The 24,190-nt window shown below is 43.1% G+C and overlaps 1 protein-coding gene across 1 annotated transcript in view; it reads left to right on the forward strand.

Annotated features, from left to right (window-relative positions):
• The first annotated feature begins 1,304 nt into the window (after positions 1-1,304).
• TRPC4 (transient receptor potential cation channel subfamily C member 4) overlaps positions 1,305-24,190 on the forward strand; it is a 152,180-nt gene continuing 129,294 nt past the window's right edge. The window contains exon 1 of the mRNA XM_069807919.1: positions 1,305-1,812. The gene's annotated coding sequence lies outside the window, so the exon portion shown is untranslated. The remainder of the gene's footprint in view (positions 1,813-24,190) is intronic.

Below are 24,190 nucleotides of genomic sequence, written 5' to 3' on the forward strand. Positions count from 1 at the left end.
GGGTGCGCCGCGCTCTCTTTTCCCGGCAGGCGGGACCGGCTCGGCCCGACGGACGCTCTCGCCCTCGGAGCGTTTCGCCCGCCCGCCCGGGGGTCCGGGGTCCGCGGCGAGGGGCTGCCGGCGGCCGCGCTGCCTGCGCCCTCCGCCGGGGCTCGGCCGCGGCCGGCGGCTCTTCCCGGGGCTGCCCCGGCCCTGCTCGCCCGGCACCCGAAGGTGGAAGCTGTTCACCCAGCGGGAGTCGGCCTCTCGGGGGGGGGGTGCTGCAGGCAGGGATGGGGCCGCGGGGGATGCTCGCCCGGGGCGGGCGCAGCACGGAGCGGGGGGGCAGCACGGAGGGGGGGCCACGGCGGGCTCCGCATATGGTGGCAGGTGCCCCCCCGCCCCAAGCTCCGTGCCTGCACCGTGTCCAGAAACCCCAGCACGGGGCCGAGTCCCAACAGGACTCAAAAAAAAAAAAAAAAAAGGAAAAGACCTGGCTGTCTCGGTCTCCGCGCGTTGCGCTTTCTCCTTACCGTTTCTACGCTCGTGCACTTACGTTCTGTCCTAATTTCTTAGGGAAAGGAAAAGTCAAGTGAGGAAACGGTGTCTAGCTCCATCCCTCCCGCTCCTCTGCCACGAATCCCGGCCGCGGCTCGGCCCCGCACGGCCTCCCGCTAACGTCCAGGCCGGCCCGACCGAGCCGCGGCTGGGGCAGCAGAAGGGCCGGGAGCGAGCCCGCCGGACGGGGCGCGGGGGGGGCGCCCAGCCCCAGCCCCGGGCTCGGCGGCCCGGCCAGAGCGTTCGCCGCGCCCCGGGGAGGAGCAGCGCCAAAGCCACCGACCCCAGACCTCGGCTCCGGGCCCGAAGGGCACCCCGAGAGGCCCCCGCGGAGGTGGACTGGCAGACACCCCCCCCCCGCGATTGCACGGAGCGGTTTCGGCCCTTCCCAGCCGCGGAGAGATGCAATAGCAAAACTTCCTCCGGAGCGCACCGCTGCTCGCTGGCGGACCTGCCCGGCAGCGGCACCGGGCACCGCACCCCGGACCCCGACTCCGGCTGCAGGGGGGTGTCTCCTCGCTCCCTCCTGCCCCCCTCACCCCGGCAGACGTCCGGGTGAACCCCGCACGGAGACACCCCCCCCCCTCCCCGGCCAAGGGGCCAGCCCGGCCCCGCGGGGGCGCAGGGCGCGGAGCCCCCCGCGGTAGCCCGGCGCGGAGGCGCAGTGCGCGGCGCGGCCGCCGGGGGGCGCAGGCGGGCGGCGGCGGCGCGCAGGGGGCCGCCGGGCGAGCGGAGCGGAGCGGAGCGGGGCGGCGAGGACGGGAAGAGGCCGGCGCTCGCCCCTCCGCGCTCTGGCTGCCTCTGTTCTGGGGTCGGTCGGTCTGTCTTTTTCTTCCTTCCCTCCCTCCCCGCGCTGCGCAGCCTGCGCTCCGGAGGGAGCCGTCGCATCGGAAGGAGCCGTGACTTTTTACAGCCGGCATGAGGCTCCCCGTGGGAATAAGGAGATGCCGCACTGAGCAGCCTGGGAAGAACCTGCCTCTCATCTGTTGCACCGGAGCCCGGCGGCAGGCGCGGTCCCCCCGGCTGGAGGTGGTGGTGGGCACCCGCTAACTCGTGGGCGGGCATCCGAGAGCGGCTGCACGTGTGGCAAGCATGGCGAGAATAAAGTAAAAAATGGGGGAAAGCGGCTGAGGTGGACGAGAGCCAGCGAAACAGACACCTCTTACAGGGATTTAATTTACAAAAGGGTTTGAAAAGGTTGCTTCCGAGAGAAAATGTGACCCGTTAAAGCTGCTGAAGGAAGATGCCGGCTGTCAGCGCACGCACCTAAACCAAGTAAGTTCTCGTCAACTTTGACGTGTTCTCTTCCTGAATCTTTGACTGCCTTCCTGTCCCTCTACAAAAAAGAAAGTCCCTAGGACGGTCTGAGGCAACTTTTGCGCCGACACAAGCGTCGGGCGACGCCGCGCACCTCCTCGGTCGCAGCCCGGAGGAGCGCTAAGATCCCGTTCCTTCTCTTGCGCGTAACAAACGTGGTCTTGTTGGGCTTTTTCCCTGGCAGCCGTGGGAAGCGGCATCCCTCGGCGGCCGGGCGAGGTGTGACACCTGCAGGGGAGCGGAGGGGCCGGGGGCGGCACCGCCGCGGGGGAGAAAGCTCCGCATCTGCCGGCCGCTGCGGGCGAGAGGGGGGGCGGCCGCCGCTGGGGAGGGAGCCCCGCCGGCCCCCGCGGCCGCTGCGGCCCCGACGGGGCTGGGGGGCCGCCGGCGGGGCCGTACCGGCACTTCGCATCTCTCGCACGGGGGCCGCCTGCTCTCCGCTCCCCGCCCAGCCCCGCCGCCGTGCCCCCCGCCCCGCCGCTGCTTCCCAATCCCCCCCCGGAACCCTGGGCGTCCCCGCCGTGGTCGCCCCCGGCGCCGAGGGGCCGGGGCTCCCCGCCGGTGCAGTCCGCAGGGACCCTCCCGGGAAGGCTGGGGTCCTGCCGGGAAGGCTCCGGGGGGGGGGACCTGGAGGACGGCGACCCGCAGGTATCTCGGGGGTGGGGGGGAGCAGGGTGGAACGAGCCGGGGGGGGCTCGCAGGGCGCACAGAGCCGCTGGTGGGGTTCACCCCTGCCTGGGGTTTGCCCTGGCGAGATGCGGGCTCTTGCGGCGGTGGGACAGAAGCCGTGGTCCTGTTGGAAGGGAGCAGCTGAGCTCTGGAGGCTTCAAGGCTGGCAGAACATCCCACTCTGCAAAGGGGCAGAAGCGTGCGGTTGGCTGCAGTTGGCAAAACCTGCGGCCTCTTAATCTAATATTTCCCTGTTTTTCCAAGAAAACGTCATTTGTGCGGTTTTGTTTCACTGGACTCAGTTGAGTGATTCCCTGTTAGCATGGCAACCAAAACTTCTATTTCTCTAAGTGTTCCTTGGAAGTGAGATGGCTTTTCCAAGGCTAAAACGCCTTTTAGGTGGAAGTAAGCATTTTTCCAGTCTGTGCGCCTTTTCTTCCAGAGAAGGGTGCTTCTCAAAAAAACGAATGAAAAATGGTAAAACAGACATTGCACCTTCGTTTCCTCTGAGAAGGAAATGCTTCTTTTAGTAAGAGTCCCTGCACATATAGGTTTCCTATAGAATACAGTATAGACAGAATGGGAAATAGTTTAAGTCCTACACACTAAACTCAATGCCAACATTGCAGCACCTTTGAATCCAATCTACTTAAAATTTCAAATTTAATTGTACTGCAGTGGCATAGCACGTTTCAGTGTTTACATTACTTTCTCCAAAGCCCGGACCTGGATAGCTTAGCAGGGTTACCTATGCAAACATACAGATTTTTCCATAATTTAACCTCAGTTCACATAAGCAAGACTTCTGTGTGCAGTCAGAGAAGCCAGGCACCAGTGAGACTGCTTTAGAACTGTCTTAGAATAGCAGAAATTCTGGACTTACAGAAGATCTAAGTTTACACACCTTTTTCAGGCAAGACTCAGAAATAGGCTTTGTCCTTTAGTATCAAAACAGCTGAAACTCTCGTGGCACAGTTTGGTTTTCCTTTGGTGTTGCTTTCTATACTGAAAAACCTTGGGTTTGCTCGCAGAAGGATGGGGTTCTTTGCTATAGTTTTTCTTCTTTTTCTTCTGTTGTTCAGACTTTGGAACAGATGAGACTATATTTGGAAACAGCAAAACAAAAATATGTCTGTCTTTTAAATTCAACTTCAGCCACTTATTCTGACTCTATACATAGTAGTCGCTGCCCTTAAAATAGCTCAGAAAGAAATTCCATTTCTTTTTATCTCATCTTATTTAGAGCCAAATACTGCTAGTTGAAATTTAAGTCAGTTGAGGTCACTACAGATCTGGTATGATTTTGCTTATCTGAGTATGTCTGCTGAAAATATTGGGTCCTGAGCAGTGTGGCCCACTCTTGGTGAAAGTGGATTTGCATTACTCCAGTGTGGGGAGCCTACCAAGTGTATGTTGAAGGACACATGTGGAGAAAACTAGTAAAGGTTTAGCTTTCACCTTTGTATGTATGTATATATTGCCTCGCTTAAATGACAAGTAAAAATGAGCATGACTGCTTCTCCAAACACCTGAGACCTGTCTCCATGCCAGTACGCTGTTTAATCTGTCAGCTTTTTCTGGGACATGATTCATTGGAGTGAGGTGGCAAAATCAACAGGGAAAAGGCTGTGTGGCATCTCTGCCTGCCTCTGGTGATTCTGCTAATCAGTGCTAAAAGGGACTGAATTCCTTTTGAAAATGATGACTAAGTCAGCATGGCTTGTCTTACTGAAAGGCAACGTAGAAGCAGGAAGAAAAGACTCTGTTATAACCTGTTTCAAGAAAAAGCAGACAAGAATAGAGGAAGCATTGTTCTATTCAGATGCTTAATGGCTTTATGAGTGTCAGATTTACCATTACCTTTTCTGTTCACATTCAAGTTGCATTATTTCCAGTCTGTCAAGTTATATTATGGTTACTTTATCAAATATAATATTATAAATTACTGAAAGCAGGTTGAAGATAAAACTTTGTGTATAAATCAATCTTCCATCACTGTGTTTTGTGACAAACAATATTTGAGAAACTGTCCCTGAATCCGTTGAGGAAGATAAACCAGACTCGCCCTTACTTTACTACACTGACACTACTTTAAGTAGTGTAGCATAGCGTTAGTATAACACCAGTAACAACTGTGCCAGGATCCTCATGTCCACTGTGATTTGTTGCTGCAAAACAAATTCACCTGTCTAAATACTTATTATAGTTTTATATAGTGAACACAGAGGAAGGCTGAGCAAATGAGATCTTTTTTTGTAACATATTCATGCAGAAATCCTTCATAGGTCCATTAGCTTTCAGTCGAATAGAATTTGAAACTGTTGAAAGAGGAGCATCTGGAAATAAGATGTAAATGCTTTGCACAGTGAAGTTTTCAAAGAAATTAAAGGCTTTTAGTATGCCACAGACAAAAGCAACAAATAAATTAAAATTATTTATTATAGCAGGTTTTTCTTAGAGTTGTGGGTTGGGTTTTTTTCTCCCTTCAGACTGTTTTGGTTTAAAATCTCAAAAGTACTTCTTCCACTCTTTTACAACCACTTACTGCTAATTTAGATAGCGACTGGTGTGAGACAAAAACTGAAACAAACCTTGGGTAAAAACTACCTTTTTTTTACAGGTAAGCTATTTTTCAGCAAATGTGGGCTAAAGTGGGACAGGAAAACTTCCTTAAATTTGAGTGAATTTTACACACATCTAAGAGTATGAACCACTGAAACCTAACCTCTGAAGTCTATGGCAGCTTCTGCCATTTCTTGGACACCGAGCCTGTGCTCAGTACACACATCTGAAAAGCTTCTCACATACCTGTGCATGTCAGATGAACCACCTGAATATTATGATAATAATATTATCAGGTATATTATGCAATGGGTAGAGAGGGGAGCAGTAGATCAAGAAAGATTTTCACTGGGCTTTCCTGTGACAGACGTTACGGGATTATTCTGGAGATACTTTCCACATATCGTCGAGCACTTCTGAGGAGCGAGCAGCCTTTCCCCAGGAGGCAAAGGCCCCCGTCCCACTGCTGGTGCATGGACAGTCGGCGAGCAGCCAAGCCCTGTGGTGGTACCCCTAAGCTCTTCCAGTTCTTGCTCAGCATGTGCTGCTTTTCCATGACACACAAGGGGTTTTTTAAATTTTTTTTTAAAGTGATTCCTTCCAATACCAGTTTTAAGGGGCAAAAATGTATCCTTCCTTGGCTCAGAGAATTGTAAAGCTTATGCCACCTGCATTCACACCTAAGACCAGACTGGAAAAACAGATCCTAGGGTCCTTATGTCCTCATGCCAGCTAGTCAGGTGAAGCACAGTTCAGCCGGCTTACAGCTGCCGCTCTGGGAGGACACCAGTCTCCTATAGGTCTTGTCGCATACAGGCTAGCCTTTGGTGGCTACATCAGATACCCTGAACTGACGTGAGGTACCTATTTCTCAGCTATTGAGGTGAACCTGTAGTGTGTCTCTGCTGGAAAGAGAAAGGTGGAAGCAAAGATTGGACCATCCTCTGTGCCTGTCTCTGCTAACTACGCAGCAAGACCCGGGACAGAAACCTTCCTTCTTAAGCTACGTTAGCTGAATCCCAGCTGTGCAGAGCAGGCTGTGGTAGTACAGCATAAAGGTTAAATAAGCACAGAGGTCAGTAGATCCAGGACAAATGGTTGCTATAATCAGGCTAAAGTGCATGTTTAAAAAAACCCAAAACAAACCAAAACATGCATACACATGCACGCGCTCCAGGCTACTGTACTAACTTTGAAACAATCTGTAAATAGCGTGAACTCACAACTGCCTGTTGGATGTACACTTCTGGGAGTTTGCCAGCTGCCACCGCTGCGATCCATTTTCCTTACACAAGATTCTTCAAAACACAGAGTTCTATGCAAACTGTCAATAACTACCTGAAATATTTGTCACTTTTCAACTGAGGTGTCTGGTTCTCATGTCTGTCAGAGAGAGGCAGCTGCTGCAAAGAGCCAGCAATTTTCTCGGTGAAGGCCAAGTAGTGGGGATGATTATTAACCCAGGTCATAGAGTAGGAGAGGAGCATTAATATAACTCTGTATCTAGCCCAAAATGGATGGTGAGAAGTTGGCCTGGCCTGAGAGCTTTGCTGCTCCTTATGACGGAGATCTGAGCATTCTGCTGGTAAGGACCTTCCTGCAGTAGACTCCATGTGGGATCGACTGAGAATTGAAATTTCTCAGTTTAACCATCATTTAATCAAAGTACCTGCTCACATCAGAGGAGGTTAGCAGTCCTAGGAGAATCTCTGCAGTCCTGTGTTCATTAGATTAACAGACACGCTTTGCCTGTGTTCCTTCTGTGTTGCTGTAAATCAGGGGAAGAGTACTAACGGATTCTATTTTGAAGATGAAATCTGTAATATTCCCTAGCATACAGATGTCTTTAGCAGATTAGCAGTTTGGTGTCAGACCTGAGAGTACTGGACTAAGAAGAGAGAGCACCAAATTTACTCCCAATGAAAATTCCATTGTCTTCTGTATATATTTTTTTTAATTCTAAAATTTGATATGCTTTAAATTTAGTTTGTCTTTGCTAATAAATATTTTATTTCATGCATTGATTTGCTACTATCATTTCCATTATAAAAAGTAGAACAGGCCATTTTATTTTTTGAGCAGAGAAAAGAACGGTAGGATTGTAGCAGATGATACAGGGTCATATTGTGTCTGATTTAAGATTACCCCCAGTACATCTGTATATAGTAATTTATGTCAAAAACATTTTTGCTGACAAATCTTGAAAAGCTCTGAAAAGGGATTTTTGCACCAAAGGTCAGATTTTTTTTTTCACCTAGCCACCACAAATTAGATTGCCAGTTGTAAACCAACCACCTCTGTTCCTTGTGTAGTTACTGGAGGGACAGAAACCTTCAGTGCACAAACTAATCCGTCTAGTTCATACACCTGACAGAGAGTGGGAGGAATCAGGTATTTATTGTTGCTGATTGTTGTTGGATTTCACACAGCTAAAGTAAGGCAAGATGAATCTCACCCTAGTGGTATCAACAAATAAACAAACGTACTCGGAGGGGACAGAAAATAGATGTCTGTTTTCTTCCAAGGTGTCTCAAGGTCCTGTTGACCTTTGTGGTATTGATGCAGACATCATAACAGTAACCAGATGACTACAACATAATTCAAATATCCTTGTCTGTTCTCAGAATTTTTAGGAGTTTGTGATCGGATTGGGTAGCTGAAATACAGCTTGTGGCTGTGCCAAGGGAAACAGGAGTGTCAACCGGACCCCATTAAAAGAAGAACACACAGTTCTGGGCGCTCGTGTCCTGCCTCCCGCGATGCCTCTCTTCTGGAGAGGACGTGCTGTATCTGCGGAGCAGGGGAATGCAAGCACAGATTCTCTTCAAACGCTCTCAACATTGCCATCTCCATGATGTGCCTTAGTCTACTGAATACGTAATTACAACAGAAATTATCTTTCAGTGATGACATAGGTGTTTTAATCTCTGTTCATGTGGAAATGTTCGTTATTATCAAAACACTTCAAAACAAATCCTTCTGCTATGCTTCAGCGCTGACTGCTACATACATCCTGCCTATCTTCCACTGGAAAATAACTAAAATATCCCATTTGTGTTTTGCTTATACTGACAACATTTTGGGTTAGATTGGGAGAGATGTTTGCCTTTCATTTTTGATGGTAATCACTTAAAGTGATTAGAGCTGCAGTCAATCCCTTGAACTTGTTTATGCTGGCATGGTGTTTGTTTTTCAGATTTGTTGTGTTCTGTAATACGTTTGTACCTGCAATGCCGTCAGTTTCAAAAACATACGCTTTCTCTATGATGGCTTTAACTATCTAGCAGATACCCTACAGAAGGAATTTTGGCCATGAATAAAACCAAAACCAAGTTGCCTACAGAACAGTTGTCTAATCTGCCTCTTAGCTACAAAACTGTCATTCTAAAGGCAGTAACTGCTTGTCTTTGAATTCTTCTAGACACCCTAATGTCAGACTTGAGAGACAAAGCTAGTCTTTATAGCTTTTAGAAGGAACCTAGTAACTTCGTAGCGTGATTCATGTGACCTGCCTTGAAGGAAATTAATTGTCCTGTGCAGGGGGTGCATTTCTTCCCATTTGTAATAAAGAAAGATTGGGATGAAAAACCAGCCTTGGATGTCAGTGTTTTGGATTCCTAGGTTAGCGAACATGAACCTCACCTTTATTTTTCAAATGTTTTAAATCGAAGTACATCATTGTGCCCCATAATGATTAATAAAGCTTCCTAAGTCTAATATGAAGATTATGCTATACTAATTTTTTTTTAAACTAATTAGGAATGTGGCACCTATGGCACAGAGATCACATGTTGCAAATTGATGGCATAGGTAGGTATTTCTACTAAGTCCTGGGCTGTGACTACTCTTGTATTTTCTTGTAAAAGGCATCAGGCTTAGTACAGAGCAAATGCAAAATAATATTTTGGTCTGCCTGCTTACATAAAGATATTTTATTCATGATTGTTTAACTTAGTGATATTAACTTTGAGCATGTTCGTTTATGCACTGAGGGCAGTTGTGCCAAATACTGACCTGATTTGAGATGATTACATTTATTGCTGTAGTGTCTTTGCATAGAACTAAACTTCCATATAGCTTTTTTTTTTCCTGCCTTTTTTTTTTTTTTGATTGAAGATTTGCTTCCACAATACTTAAAACAAGCACACTGAGCAAGGGTTTGAGTCTCCCTTCTTTTGAGTGTGACTTTGTCCACGGGGAGGAAGCAGGGGATGCTCAGTGAGCTGGGTTGCGTTTCAGTGGTCGGGCACTAGTCCAGCCTCAGAGCTGCACTGACTTACTGAACTAACCGACAGCACAACACTGGATTTTGTAGGGATGGGTTAGGATAAAAGAAGGATTTCTTACTCATCCCTGGCGTGCTTCCTCTTCACTCACTTCCTAGAAACCACCCTCATTTTGCTACTGCTTCTGCTGGCTTTAGGCCAGGTGGGAGCTTTCTTCCATCTGAAAAATTCCTTTGGGTTAGCTTCAGACAGGATGTAGCTTTTTAGATCTTTATAATTTAAAAAAAAACCAAACCAAAAACCAGTGCGTAGGATAGGATCTGGATGTAGGCCTTCGGTCCGTTCTGTCATTTTATTTTGTTGAAGGAACATTACTCTTGTAACAGGCTATTTCCTTGCTGAGCACCTTCAGTGAAGCACCACCCTGTTTTACCAGTGTCTTCTTACTGACGTGCTCTTGCGCATTCGCCCTTGTCTGTTGTTAAGGTCGAGTTTCCCACTCGCTTGCTCAGTGTGTGAAGTCCAGAAACGGCAGGCGAGCACTCGCTGGCACTGACGAGGATTTCGTTTGGCTTCAGCGTTACGAAGCAGCAGAGTCTCTGGGAAGAGCCAACCACCGAACCCTGAGGAGAGGTTTCGGGCAGCGGTACCCACGCGTAGGTCGGCGGGTCCGTCCGATGCGATGCGTTCGCAGCGCTCGTCAGCTGGTCCGCCCTCGAAGCTCCCGTAGGTCTGCAGGGCGCTGCTGGCAACACCCAAGAAACGAGTAGCTTAGCACTATGTATCTTGCATTACCCAAGCCCACATATTAGGGTCCTTGTTTTATTTCTCCTCAGTGATAATATAGAAACAGGCTTCTCTCACAACCAAGGTTTTGCTGACTTCGGGCAAGGTAGCAAGGGCATGAGTGGGACTTTGAGGAGGAGAGAAATAAGTTGACATTTCAAAACAAAAACGGACGACAGAGTAGGTGTTTTTATTTCAAAGCAGTCACTTAAATAAAGGACAGTGAAGACCATGACTCTGTTCAGAGACACTAGAGCATTCAAATAAGTCAGCTGATGCTCATATCTGCGTGATATTCCCATTGACAGTTAGATAATAGACACCTTTCAAGGACTGATTTCCTCTTGGAAACATAGTAGTTTGGTAGAAAAGTATACTGGGGCAAAATGACACTTTAGTCATCTTATTCCATTAGTGTTTTCTTGCCTAATTCCCTATTTACTGTTACTTTAACACTCTTTACTTAAACCCTTTGCTGAAAAACAAAGCCTACTATAAAAATTAACTAAAACACTCAACGACTCATAATAGCAAAGCTTTATGATCAGCACATGTTAGAATTCATTTTGAAGAAATTAATTTTGTGTTTTGTAATTTAACCTTGATTCAAGGAGTATTCAAACACAAAGAAGTCTTGGTGTTCTACTGAAAGCAGTGCTTCAGAGGGTGCTTCTTTGTTAAGCATCAACTTCAGTCCTCTCCTCAGTATAACATATTTGCCTGAATCCAGGTTTAAGGAGTATAATTTGAAAGTTCAGGTGAACATTTTATATATGATAACAAAGAAAAACACCAATACTACACAAATACCTGTAGAGAATCCAGCATCACTTCAGCAATTTCACATGTGCTAGAATTCTATTAAAGGTGTTTCTACTATGCATGTTTGCATTCTCCTTTAGAAGTATTACTTTGGTTCACAGAGATGCAACTCATTATTTGATTTTTTTTTCCCATTCCTTTTATCATAGCTGTCTGAGAAAACTCCTTTTATTACATACTTTTATTATATAGGTAGCTGCCATTTAACAAGCCCATTTTAGAGCCAAAGATGCCATATTCAAAAACACCTTCAGCAGCTTTTCCATATCTTAAAGCTTCCTAAAATCCCACAAACTGCCTACTTTTCAATTTACTTGCGTACTTATTTGTTTCAGATTGCAACTGTATCTGCTCTTTGGGCTTAGAGAAATATGATGATCACGAGTGAATTTAAAATGATGGTAATGGTCAAAGTAATTTGAAATTCTAGCACCCTGATGTGAAATTTTATAAAATACAAGATGAAACAATTGTGCCTTCTCATCAATCATGCATGCATTGGTTCAGATGCAAGATGTAATTTTGAAAATTTGCCCCCTTGGTTTCGAGAGAATTGTAATGCTCTGGCAGCTTCTTGTTTCTTCTCAATAATTTAGCAGTTTATGAAAAATATATTGTGTCTACTTCTCCACTCCGATGCAGTCAATGCAGTTACAAGTTGTGGAGAATCTAGTCCAAAATCTTGCTGCTGTTGAGTATTTTAGGAAAATATGTAGGCCTAAACCATTAATCTATTTGCCGTCATTGCCATGGTTGCAACCTGCATCTGCCTCTGCCCTGTATAATGTTGGGATGGCTCTCAATCATTTTCTCCATTCTCTATCTAAATAGTTTTTTGTGTTGCAGATACAGACTCATATATTGAACCTTTTCATGTAAGAAAGCAGTGAATCTTTGATTTAAGTGTACTGCTGTAGATGTCAAGGACTACAATCTCACTGCATCTGATTATAAGAATTCCTGCATCTTTCCATTGCTGAGAAACTGGCTTTAAGAATGAAAATTAAGTAGGCAATGACACATGTAACAAACCTCTTTTTTAATAGTTTGTAAAACATTCAGGAACCTTTCTGAATAGTTTTTTTATAGAATTGCCAGAAACCTGATTGCCATTTCAAGATTATAGCACATCAAAGCAAAAAAAAAAAAATCAGTCTTGGAAGTCTGTGTTATAAGCAGAGCTCTAGTGTACTATTACATATTCAATACGTTCAAGCTGTTACTCAAACTTCCAGTAGATCACATATATTTCATTGAACATAAGGTAACATGGTTTTGTTTCAACGTTTTGTCTACTTGCGTCAACTGTGAAACCAGGTGTTGTGTTATGCAGGAATCATCAAAATTTTTGTTCAGTTTCCTCAACTTTGCTTAATTTCTTGTAACATCTCAATAACTCTTCCAAGTAATTCTCAAAACACTGCAGTGGACCTAATTTCCAACATGGGCATTCCACTACAACGTTTTATAGGAAAAGTAAATAAATCAGTTCACATTTTGACGATTTTGAAGGAAATAGTAGTGTCCACATCCATAATCTGAAAGATTTACAGATGTATGGATCCCTAAATTGTATTCTGTGCCAAAATATGCTTATAGATACTTACATTTTTGTGTGTATATACGTATAACACGCAGATCTTTATATACACACATAACAGAAGAACACATATTTATACTTGTGTATGTAGAGATACTTATGTGCCCTATGTGACTGAGACACATTAAAGGTTAATTTTTTCTCTGGGGAGTGAAAGAGAAGAGCTATCCAGAGGTCAGGAATACAGCCCATTAAAGTGTCTCTCTCGTGTGTGTACACGCAGAGTTATCTGTATCTCGTGGGCTGGGAATATTTGCCTCTCTCTGCACTTGCGTTATGATTTAAATGCTAAGTGTTTGAGTCCAGTTCTTGGCCAAGTATGGCTTCTTTGCCACCCCCAGCAACTAAGAGCTATGAATTTAACTGTAATGGCAACCTACCAGGACACGGAAAATTTGTAGCTGTCCGGAGGCAGTTCCCTTCCTCACGAGTTCAGAGACTCCCAGGAGGTGGAGGCTGCTGAACAGCCAGCAGCTTCTGGGCATTGAGCTGACAGCCCTGACACTGCGCGAACTTCGACGCTGCTCCTACTAAGGAATTTTTTTTCTTAAGTCTAGTAGCAAATACAGCTTGACTAGGACTGAGCCAGTGTCTTTTACTTTGCTTATTATCCAGAAGGAATTTTTTTGGTAGATTTCTATGTAGAAATAATAACTCATGCATTTAAAAACACAGCAGTCTATTATCAGATTCATGTAACTACCAATAACATTTTTAACTGTTTGATGCTTAAATGAACTGCACATGGCAGCTGTCAGGGAAAGCTTCTGAAAGGAGGCAGGATACTCTTGTGCTAAGCTGCTTCAAAACTTCCTCAGAAACCTGCTTCTGAGCGTAGAGACCACAGTGTGCATGATAGAAAAAGAAGAGGTGGTTGATCCTTCCTGATCCTGCTGGTTATTTCACAAGGAGTCATTGCAGCAGCAGAAGCCTGGGAGCTGATTGTGTTTTGTGATCTCCTGCACTCAAGTGTGAGAACTGTTACGAGACAGAGGAGGAGGATACAGGCACAATGAAAAAGGGGATTTTCGAGTAAGCGGTGTATATCATCTGAGACAATCTAGAAAAAAAACATCAGCCTGGCCTGACAGTTTCAGTCCCCCTGTGAGATGCACCTGAATATGGTCCTTGTTGATGGGTTCAGAAAAGCAGTTATTGAGTGAGAGATCCTAAGCAATCATAGCTTACTACCTCTAGACTGCTGACAATGAATCTGTTACTAATCAGAGGGCTGACGTTGCAAAAAGAGTGACAACTGCAAGCCTCATCTCTCCCGTTTTTCTCTGCTCCCTTTCTGGGTTTCAGTAGAGGTCAGAAACATGACTGAACGAAAGTAGCTAGGTACAGGCACCCCCAAGTTTCCTATAATGCTAAAAACAAGAAGAGAACATTTCCAAAATGTCTGTATCAAGTTTTATTTAATAATAATAATTAAAAAAAAAAGAATTTGCTACAGGATTACAGGTGTAAAATGGATTAGAGATGAGAACAGAAAGCAGTAGTAATATGTCCAATTTAAAAGAACGTTTAACAGCTGTTCAATTCCAAAAGATTAAGAAACTGTTTAAATAAAACACACAGAATAGGAGGAAGCACACCAGGGAATAGACAAATACTGAAGAGATTTCAAAGAGGTTTTAAGAGTAGATAAAACCATGGTTTGCTGAAGAGGGAAGAGAGGACTTGAAGTAGAAGGTTGAAAGATTGAGTGGTACAGTAAAGCCAGATCACAGTGAGCCAAAAAGCTAAGGAAATCACTTGCTCTGTCATTTGCTAGTGTAGATTACTGAAATGGGTAGTAGTAATTTGACAAATAGTAGTTTTTAGGGTATACAATAACCAGAGCTGTTGAACTGCATTTGGAGCGTAGCAGTACTGTTGTACTTATACACGTCTATGTCTTCATTGCTTTCTGACCTATAGTATCTGGCACATTTAAACGGAAATCCTAGATTAATGAATCAATTTATCATTTCCTTAACCCTAGCCCTGCAAAGATTTATTTCATGCACTGTGAGTGATCCCCTACCCAGCTAAATCAAAGTTTGCTTTGCCACTGACTTCAGCTGTGATACTACTCCAATTACTGAGTAGTCATATAATGCCTTTGATATTTTAGCAACAGTCAAGATTGAAAGATACTATGAGTGGTGGGACAAACTGGCTTACTGGAGTGTTGGCAGTAGAAGGTGGAACGTTTTACCATATACCATCTTGGAGATTTCACATGGCAGAAATCAAAGGGCACGTGAGAATGTGCTTGAAATTGCCTGGGAAAGCACAAAAAGCCCCAAAATAAGGTAACACCACTGGAGCCTTAAATAACATTATCTGAGTGACAGCAGAAGTCAGCTATGTAGTATCATGGATATAATTGCTGAACTGTAGCAGTGCTGGCAGCTTTTGAAAATCAAAGGAATCATGTATTTAGGTGATACAAAATTCTTAATTGTATTTAATTCTCAAATTATTCTCTAGCTGCTGAATAAGAAGCAACACAGACCAAGATCTACACCGAGTCTTGGCAGCCAGGTAGGAGAGAGTCCAAACAAATGAAGAGTTGTAACAGATGTCTTAAAATGAATATACTGTACTTGAACAGATAGATGAAGCTGGGCAATGGAAACAGTTCTTTTTTTCAAATAAAATCCACTGAAAGTGGAAGATTCCCATTTCAGCTGTCAACTGATCTTGACAATTTGTGTTTTTCAAAGTGCTGTAAAAATGGTGGTGTTACTTTCTCTATAAGTAAGTGTTGATTTCCTAAGTATAGGGTATGTAAATCTCATTACTTGTGTGAAGTAATACAGTGAACTCGTAAATTGTGGTGGACTAAAACCTGGAAGATAACAACTGAAATGAAGAAAATAACCTGTGTTGAAGTTAATGGAAGTTTTTCAACTAATTCTAATACAGCCACAGCCTTACTGCCTCCGTCAAAATTCTTTGAAGCCTAGTAGCTTAAAAGGCAGTTTTGTTTGACAGTGGCAAAAAGCATGTTTCTAGTCAGGAGTACAGGAACAGAGGAAGCATATGCTATCATTTGTTGTAGTACTCTCCCAGACTCCAACCACTTTCAGTGCACGGTCTTTCTTTGCCAGATATGGTTTCTCTGTGTTTTGTAATCTTCTGCGGGTTTTTGTTTCATTAACTCATCTGGTCTTCTGTGTAACCCATATATACTTTTAGCATCTTCGCATTCCTTCAGCAATGAATTCATCAAGTAACTGCCTGAAGACTCATCAGCTCTTGTTTTTCTTGAACCTGACTCCTACTGCCTTCTTTTGATCGCTCCTGGATCTTGTACCTGAAAAGCCGGTGAATAGTTGATCCACGTCTGTCCTCTTCTTCACACCCATAATTACACAGACCTATATTATACCTTCCATCTGTCATTCTTTTACAGAGTGAAGGTTTGTTTGTAACTTACTAAGTAACTAACTAATGTAACTTAGTCATTCCATTTCTGGAAGCTCTTCTGTAAGTTTAATCATTCTGCTGCCCTCTCTGAATGTTTTCCAGTGCTACTGGCTCCTTTTTTGAGATAAGGAGCCTAGAAATGCATGTTCACTCCTTTGTGCCACTCTGAAACTAAAGACACATACATTTCCATTAGTGTTAGTGAAGCAAATTCTGTTTGACAGGAAGGGGGCATATTAATTAGAGAAAATTAATCTTATCTTTTGGGAACCATGACTCCAAATTCTTTGTCTTGCCCCTTGTTATAAAAGAAGAGATACTTTCAGAATACTTTCTTTTTCCTGAAGCAAACTTGGCAGAGGTAGCTGAGACATGTGGGAATATAACTGGTCATGACTCATTTAGGCTTAGACAAGAAAGGAAGATTTATAAAATATCTTCTGTTTTGTTTATGGAAGTCTATTTGAATGCTGGGAGCATAACTTCTATTCTTCTATTTGAAATAAAGATCAAACAACTCTGTAAAACCTGAATCATTATCCTGTGGAAATGCTTGCTAATACTAGTAATCAGTCCTTTTAATTCCTGTATGTGTGTTAAAATTCTGCTTATTACTCACTGTAGCATATGGATCTAATGCAAATTTTACAAGAGCTTTCATTATTCACTTGAACTTTCCCTGGTTTTGCACTCTAATGATTCTCTGCCCAGCTGAACTTGTCATTTTGCATTTGTTAAAAACATATCTCAGTCAGGCTGTGGAACTGTAGAATTTAAGAGAATAGGAGTTTACTGAGTCATTTAATACTGAAAATAAGAGCAGGGAGACTACCCACTGAGCCATTCAGAATCCACCGTTCTTTTCTGTCTTTTGCACTCTAATTACATTTATCACAAAGTTACAATCCCTCTTTTTCTTCAGACTTGAAGTATAGAATTTCAGTGTATGTGTTTCTCTTCAAGACATACAAGGAAAATAAATCAGAGATCCTTTAACAAAATGTTAACAGTTAATTTGTTTTTCTAGTTGGCATGTTGAAGGGAAAGGAGTCATCATTCAATCTCATTTCTCTCACATCTACCTGGAAAATTTAGAATTTATATTGTAGTACTGTTGAGATGCATTCATAGCCAAGTTCCCACTCAGTTGGCATTGACAGAAACATAACCCAGCTGTGGGCTAGAGCGATTCTGATTTTCACCAGAGTCGTGTTTGAAAACTTCACACATGCCAAGGAGTGATGTCAATTCTCTAACACTGCAGGGTGTTGTCTTTGTTATTGTATATGAACAGCTGAAGTGGAGGATAGGCTGAGCAGGCAAAAGCCACACAGAAAGCCCATGGCTGAACCATTTCCAAACTTTGAGGAACCATTATCCTTGGAAGTGTTTAACTGTCTACCTTTCCCAACCTGTCTTATAATCAATTTTCGATTACAAACAATACAAAAGTGATATAATTCTGTCACGCATATCTGTTGCAGAGCATTAGGGATGATAATCTTGTGGTTCAGAAGTGCCACGAAGTCTGTAACTCAAGTCCCTGCTATGTAATGTGAATGAAACACCCCTTTGTGCTTTTCATTTTGTTGCATTGCAACTACATTGCAAAGCTTATTCTGGTTTTGATGTGTTTTGATCTGGAATTCGGATACTCGCTTGATTCCAGCAGTAGCCGACATCTTGCTCTTACTGACATTGATCACACTGTTTGACAACGTTTCTCCATGCAAACCCTTGGGACATCACACATTTGCTTACTCTTTCAAAAGGAAAAAGGCTCAGCCTGCAATAGCTCAGTTTGAGTTTTGCTGAAGATCTTGACAGGGTTACAGAACACCGCAGATAAGCTTTAGTCATCCTTCCTTTTGACTAAAGGAAAAAAAAAATGGTGAAGATAGAAATGAAATGGTGACATGTACAGCATCCTTGAGGTCCCTCAGTTTTTTCTTTTGGGCATTGATGATGAATAATCCTTACTGTTAGAGAGGGTCAGCTCTGGTTATAGGAACCAGGGGGATTCCTCCTGTCCCAACCCAGTGGATGGGAGGCTGCAATTACATGTCCCCAGGTCCAACCTGTCGCCATGCTGAGCATGTATTCCCAAAAGACACACGTGCATGTGGGCACACACACACGTACAGAACATGGCTGGCCACGCAGACCAACGCAAGCACAACACAGTGCCTTTACCAGCACTTGTACCCAGCACTGACATAAACATGAATGCTACGGAAGGCCTGATCCTGTTCCTCTCTGTATGGAAGTCCCTCTGGTTGCTGGCCCTAAGCACTCAGTGTGGCCAGGAGCTAGTCCCAGGTCCCCTGAGCTCCCCGTGCTGCTGGCACCTGCACCCCTAAGCCCCTTAAGCTCACTGTCCCACTCCAAGTGCTGGTACTTCTTACCCTACTTGCCTGCTAGCTCGCTTGAAGTTGGCTAGCATTCAGTCCCACGCGCTCAGAGTGGAGAGCACACCTACGCAGAAGGTGGTTGGGATTTAACGAGAAGAAGGGTCAGACTGTGGTGGTCAAGTGCAGGGCTCAGTCAGACAAGTGTAACTGACCAGCAACCTGCCTAAACTTGACCAGCCCCTTTTATCCCACTGTCTCTTTAGTTTCCCTATTTGTTTCTTCCCAATCCACCACAATTCCTTCTTTTCACTGCTTTTGATCATTTCTCTAGACATCCCACAGTAAGTTTTGCACGTTCCCCAGCCCACCCTAAACCATCCCATAAGTTCTAGACAGTCCCAACAATCTCTTCCTCCTGCACCTCACAAGAAGTCCTTTACCCTGTAGGGGATACCCCCCTCTAGTTGGCATGGCTTTCTGGGGAAAGTGTTCTGCCTTGACTCTTCTGAGTGGGTCTCACACTGCACAGTGATCGAATCATTCCCCTGCAAGGATCCCAGACAGCAGCGAGGTCCAGGTGCTTCCTTTGCATCAGGTGGGCTACTGGGGTTCCTCCACCTGACATGGTTCTTCTGGTCCTCGTGGGTTGCCGTGTTTACTGCCATTAGGTTTTAATCAGATAATTTAACACATGCCATCTTCATGGTTAAACTGCTGAATGAGCCAATTTGTTAGGAGTCATCCTAGTGGCTGATTTCACCTTTTTAGTTCTCTCTGTGAAACAAACTCCTGAATTCTAAAATTCTAAAATTTTAATTATTCGTTGGTGTGAAATAAAAACTAAGCAGATTTCCATTTTAAGGCTGTTTGGGATGAAAAGTATTTACAAATACATTTTGGAGGTAATTATCAACAGAAATTATTATCTTGTATATGAGAATTAAGATAAATGTGTCATTCTGAGATTCGAGCATGAGTCATAGAGAAACAGGGGAAGAGAGAAGTCCTATCAGCCAGCCCAGATAGACCTCTCTGCTCTATCAGCACTGCTAGAAGCGTAGCTAATGAAGGAACAAACCACAAAGGCAGACATTGGAAATATATTCCCGAGCAAGGCATCTGGATCTTGCAGTTGCCAAGTATGGTCTGTTTATAGTCATCATAAATGTTAACGCTGTGACTAGAAGAGAAGAAGGAGGCAGAAGGCAGGACAAAACAGCAGGAGTCGTAGCAATAGCAGAACGTGGTAGTAAGTCATCCTTCCTGAAATGGACTGCTTATGTTAGGGGAGGTGAGGCCATATTTCATTCTAATCATCAGGCTATGCATTTGCAAGGTGTGGATAATAACTATTGCCTTGGAAAAAATGATCGTACTTTATAAAGGGACATAAAAATTGCAGATGAGTGTGGTTGGACTGTACATTTCACTTAGCTGACTGTAATATGGAAAAGTACCTAAAGGAAGAGTCATGATTTGGATTTTTCATAGTACTTTTAGAATGCAGTAGGAAAAGTTAAGAACTAAAAGACAATATATATCAAAAATATTGCCAACAGTTACTTCCAAACCAGAGACTGTACTAGACTTATAGCAGTGAACTGTATAATAAACACTGTAGTATGTGGGTGGTGCTACTTCTGCCATTCATATACAGTAACTGTTTCACTTTTGCTTGAGAAAGACTACTTAAAATCGCAAAATAAATGTCATAGTATGACCAAGCAGTGAACTTTTAGAAATGGTACTATATGGCTTGTTGTTTATAGCTAGAGAAACTAACATTAAAAGATTACTTTTTAGGTACAAAATTTCTAGACCTTTCAGCCCAAGACATATTTAAATATGCAGAAAAAAATTGCATGCAATGAGAAAAAGCTTAAAAAGGTATACACCTTTATTTGAAAATAATCACATCTCTGTTGTTCACACAGGTGATACTAAGTACCTGAACACACCTGCAAATGCCAGTGAAATTTTTTGTATATAACTGCCTAAGGAAAGTGCTGGCCCCTGAATTTGATAGCATCCAAACAGTTTGGGAGAAGAGATTAATTCTGTGTAGAGCTTCCTTTTATTAACGATTGTTAAGAGAAAAACATCATTTTTCCTGTATAGAGAGGTCACCTTTCAATAACTCTGTTGATCTCTGAACATTTTAACTTAATCTTTAGAAGGTGTTGCAAATGTTTCATAAGACAAGAACAGCTGTTCTGTAGTTTTGAAAAGCTCTGTGTGCTGGGCAAAGCAAAAATGCAGTAACCACATACATTTTTTTTAAAAAAATTTTAATTATCTCCCAAGTATTGAGGCATGTACAAATACCACACAATATACATACATGTACACAATGACTCAACAGTTTAGTCACTTAAGAACAAAATATTGTCTTATAAAGTGGGTGCCTCTCATTTTTTCTCAGTCACAGTGTGTGGGCTCATATGAGCACAAACATTCATAACTGAACAGAAGCTTCAAACTTCAATAACTTCATTTCAGGCTGGTCTTTGCTGTGAAAACAATAAAGATCCTCATCTGCTACATGCTAAAGATGAGGGGAAAGCATTACAGGGAACAGAACAAACGAAGACCTTTAATTACCTGCAACTGTATGGGCATCTATGTATGTATTAAAGCATCTGATTATGGCATAGTGAGTGCCAGATAGTGTCCAAAATTCTTCCTGTGGTATTGATCCAAAGATTTCTTCTGTCTCAGACAAGCCAATGGTTTATGGCCAGTAGGAGTCTATGTGCCACATGAAAGTTCCCTGGATGCTGCAATAGTGGAGGGTGAACATTTGCAAAGTACTCTGTGATATAAAAGAAAGAAGAAAAAAGTATGTATTTAATTTCCAGCTTTCCTAACCATCACATAGACATAAACATGTGATGGATATTTCTGGCCTGATCTAATAGCAGTCAAGACTGCTAGTGCTATTTTGATTGCCTTTAATAAGAGGAAATTGTTTTAATCTGGTGGTTTGTTTTTTTTTTTTCCTCAGAATAACTATGTTTTCTCACTACTATTTGTTCAATTTACGGTCTTAGTTCAGTTCAGTTTCCATGAAAATTTTGCATGACAGGGTTTAAAACTAGTTCTTCAGAGATGCTCCTGACTATATGAGCTAGGCTTCCTTAATCAAGGAACAGAAACAATGCACAAGATGTATATTTACAAAAAGCACGCCTCCTACTGTACCTATCTTGCTAGTGATGGTTGTTTATCTAAAACATTTTTAAAATACTTCTGATTATGGTGATTCCACAACCTTTTCTTCACTATGCTTACAATTAAAAAGTTTTCTGTTGATGTCACAGCTAAGTTGAAATGAGTAAATCAAAACCAGAATAGAAGTGAGGAAAATGCATATAAGTAGGTTTTACTAAAAAAGGTATATTTAAAGTAATTGCTACCCTGTACATAAATCTTTTGCAAGCAGGCTGAGAGCAGCAAATGGAGACTCTTAGAAACTTTCTGCTGTGCTGTAATGAGGGTATGATGTCTCTCATTGTGGAGGCTTTCTCTGTTTGAGTCTAAAAGGAATTTTAAAATATTTTAGTTTTAGTTCATGTGATTTCTAGAGCTCTTAACATTTTTTTTGAAAATGGGTAAAACCAGTATTTTTGAGCCAGTTCAGTATGCCTGTGTGCATTTTGGATGCATGTACAAGTAGGTCCAATAGCTTAATCCTAACTTCATTATAGCTTGTGAATGTTGACTTAATTTTGAGTTTTGAATCAGGTTGATCTGCAGTTTCTTCATTGAGTTCAGTAAGGGCAGTATTGGACATTCTTCCCCCATCAGGAATGAGAATAACAGCTCTTCTGTAAGCAGTGCTTGTCCCAGGTAAAATCAGTTTTACAATCCTAATTTTGTGAGTCACTGGGTGACATGACTCACCCAGTCTCACCAGTATCTTGAATTCCAGCCCGATGCTTTGCTCACCAGCTAACTGAACAGAAGTACAGCTATTCTGAAATCTTTTGTTCCTCTTCCTAAGAGTCTCTCCTAAGTACATTATATAAGCACGATCAGACTTCTCACTGATACAAGAAGAACTGTGACTATATATGAGTGTATATACTGCAATGTGGAAATGCACGCATGAGTTCTTTTATTCACTCTTGCGATATCTATGGCTTTTTGTCCCTTTGAATGGAGGTGATTGGTTATTTCCACCATTCTTCTGGAAATAAAACGTATTTGCCATTCCTAAACAGATGCTTAGGATTTAATTTATGTACACAGTGAACTCAGAGGCGCCTTTACTTTCAGTAGTGCACGATGAACATCTTAGAGAGGAGAAAAAAAAAATTAAACTTGGGAACATGATCTGTAAGTGGAACAGTTCCATAAAAATTTTGTTAGAGAGGCCAAAGTTAGATTCACTGACTATACATTTAATTCCTTTTAATTGGCCACATTGCTTGCATTTCAAATGAAATTCATTTTTCATTTATATTAGAAGTTGCTTTTATACAGTGGCTCTATTAAAAAAAGAAACCTCTGCATGTGCAGGAAGAAATTCTCCTCTGAATACTTTATATCACCTGGCATTTAAGGATCTGAAAATGTGGCACATTTCTTGAAATCCTATACATAATCTTGTAGCTAAATTCTGGCATGTATTATGCAGCCTAACCCAGATTTTTGTGTAGCTTCCTTTCTGTCTTGGATTTTTGCTTTTCAGGATATGGTGGACAGGGAGAGATGTAAAAGTAAAACAGTAAAACAGAAAGCTAGTAAGTAAATGTAGGCAACGAAATGACCTGAAATAATGGTCTCCTTAGAGGTTCGCTTCATGTAAAGTGGTACAACTCAAGGAAAGATGAGAAGGTTTTTGTAAGCCAAATACGTTCAATCTTTTATATGCCCTGTGCATTCACAACATCACTTGTAATGGCTGTGTAGTGCAAAGCCTTTAGAGTACCTTTAAACCCCATTAAACCCCACTGAGAATTAACTAAGTGCCAGAGTGCTTTCTGAATCAAGGATAGTCTTTTGCTAGCTCTGTTTGTAGGACTGTTTTTATGAAAGTACATTTACTATTTATATTTATGTCTCACCTCTAAATTTAAATCCATCACAGGTGCCATTTTAGAAAAAAACCATTGGCCCTACTCGTAGCAGCTATGTGTGAGCAAATGACAGGAGATGGTAGAGAAGAGCTAAGCTTGAGTGTTCATTTTGTGCTGTGTCCCCTGTGATGCTTCAGCTCCACTGTCCCTTTGCCCTTCTCTTGTCCCCAAGGTCTCGGTGCTAATACACTGCCCCACAAGATTGCACCGAGATAACTCAGGCCACAGATCTCCTGCTTGTGCGTAAATATCAGAAAGGCAACTGAGAGACGTATACTGCCCATACCTCAAGGATACAGACAGTAGAAGGCTCAGGCTGTTCCTGCCGTGCTCCCGTTCAAAACCTGTCAATCGCTGGCCCTGCTTTTACAGACCTAGTTTAGATCAAGTAGGAAACATGGAAACACTCACTCAGGCAAATGTTAGGCTTACTGGCCAGAAAAAGGACCTGTTTTTTCCTTTTTGGGGAGGGTGGAGGAAGGGACTTCTCCCTGCTGGGATGGGATTTCCGTTTGTTGCTTTCTCCAGTGTTCTTAGCATCTCAGCAAGTCTTGACTGGTAGGACAATCTCCTAGGTTGCCATTTGGCTTTTATGGATGAAGTTCTAGTTAGGATAGGATCAAATGCTGTTGACATAGTAGCACAATTATTTTGGAGGAGTTTTAGGGAAGTCTGTAGTTGGAGAGCTTTTCATGACTTGTTCAGTCTTTCACTGGTTCTGTGCTTTGTGATCCAGCTATCTGAAACCCAGCTCCTTCACTAGAGGTCATTTGCAGGCTTTGTCTCTGGGCAGTGCTGTGAGTGTTTTCTAGATTGCCA

Source organism: Haliaeetus albicilla, chromosome 20, assembly GCF_947461875.1.
Source record: "Haliaeetus albicilla chromosome 20, bHalAlb1.1, whole genome shotgun sequence".
In the NCBI taxonomy this organism is placed as follows: Eukaryota; Metazoa; Chordata; class Aves; order Accipitriformes; family Accipitridae; genus Haliaeetus; species Haliaeetus albicilla.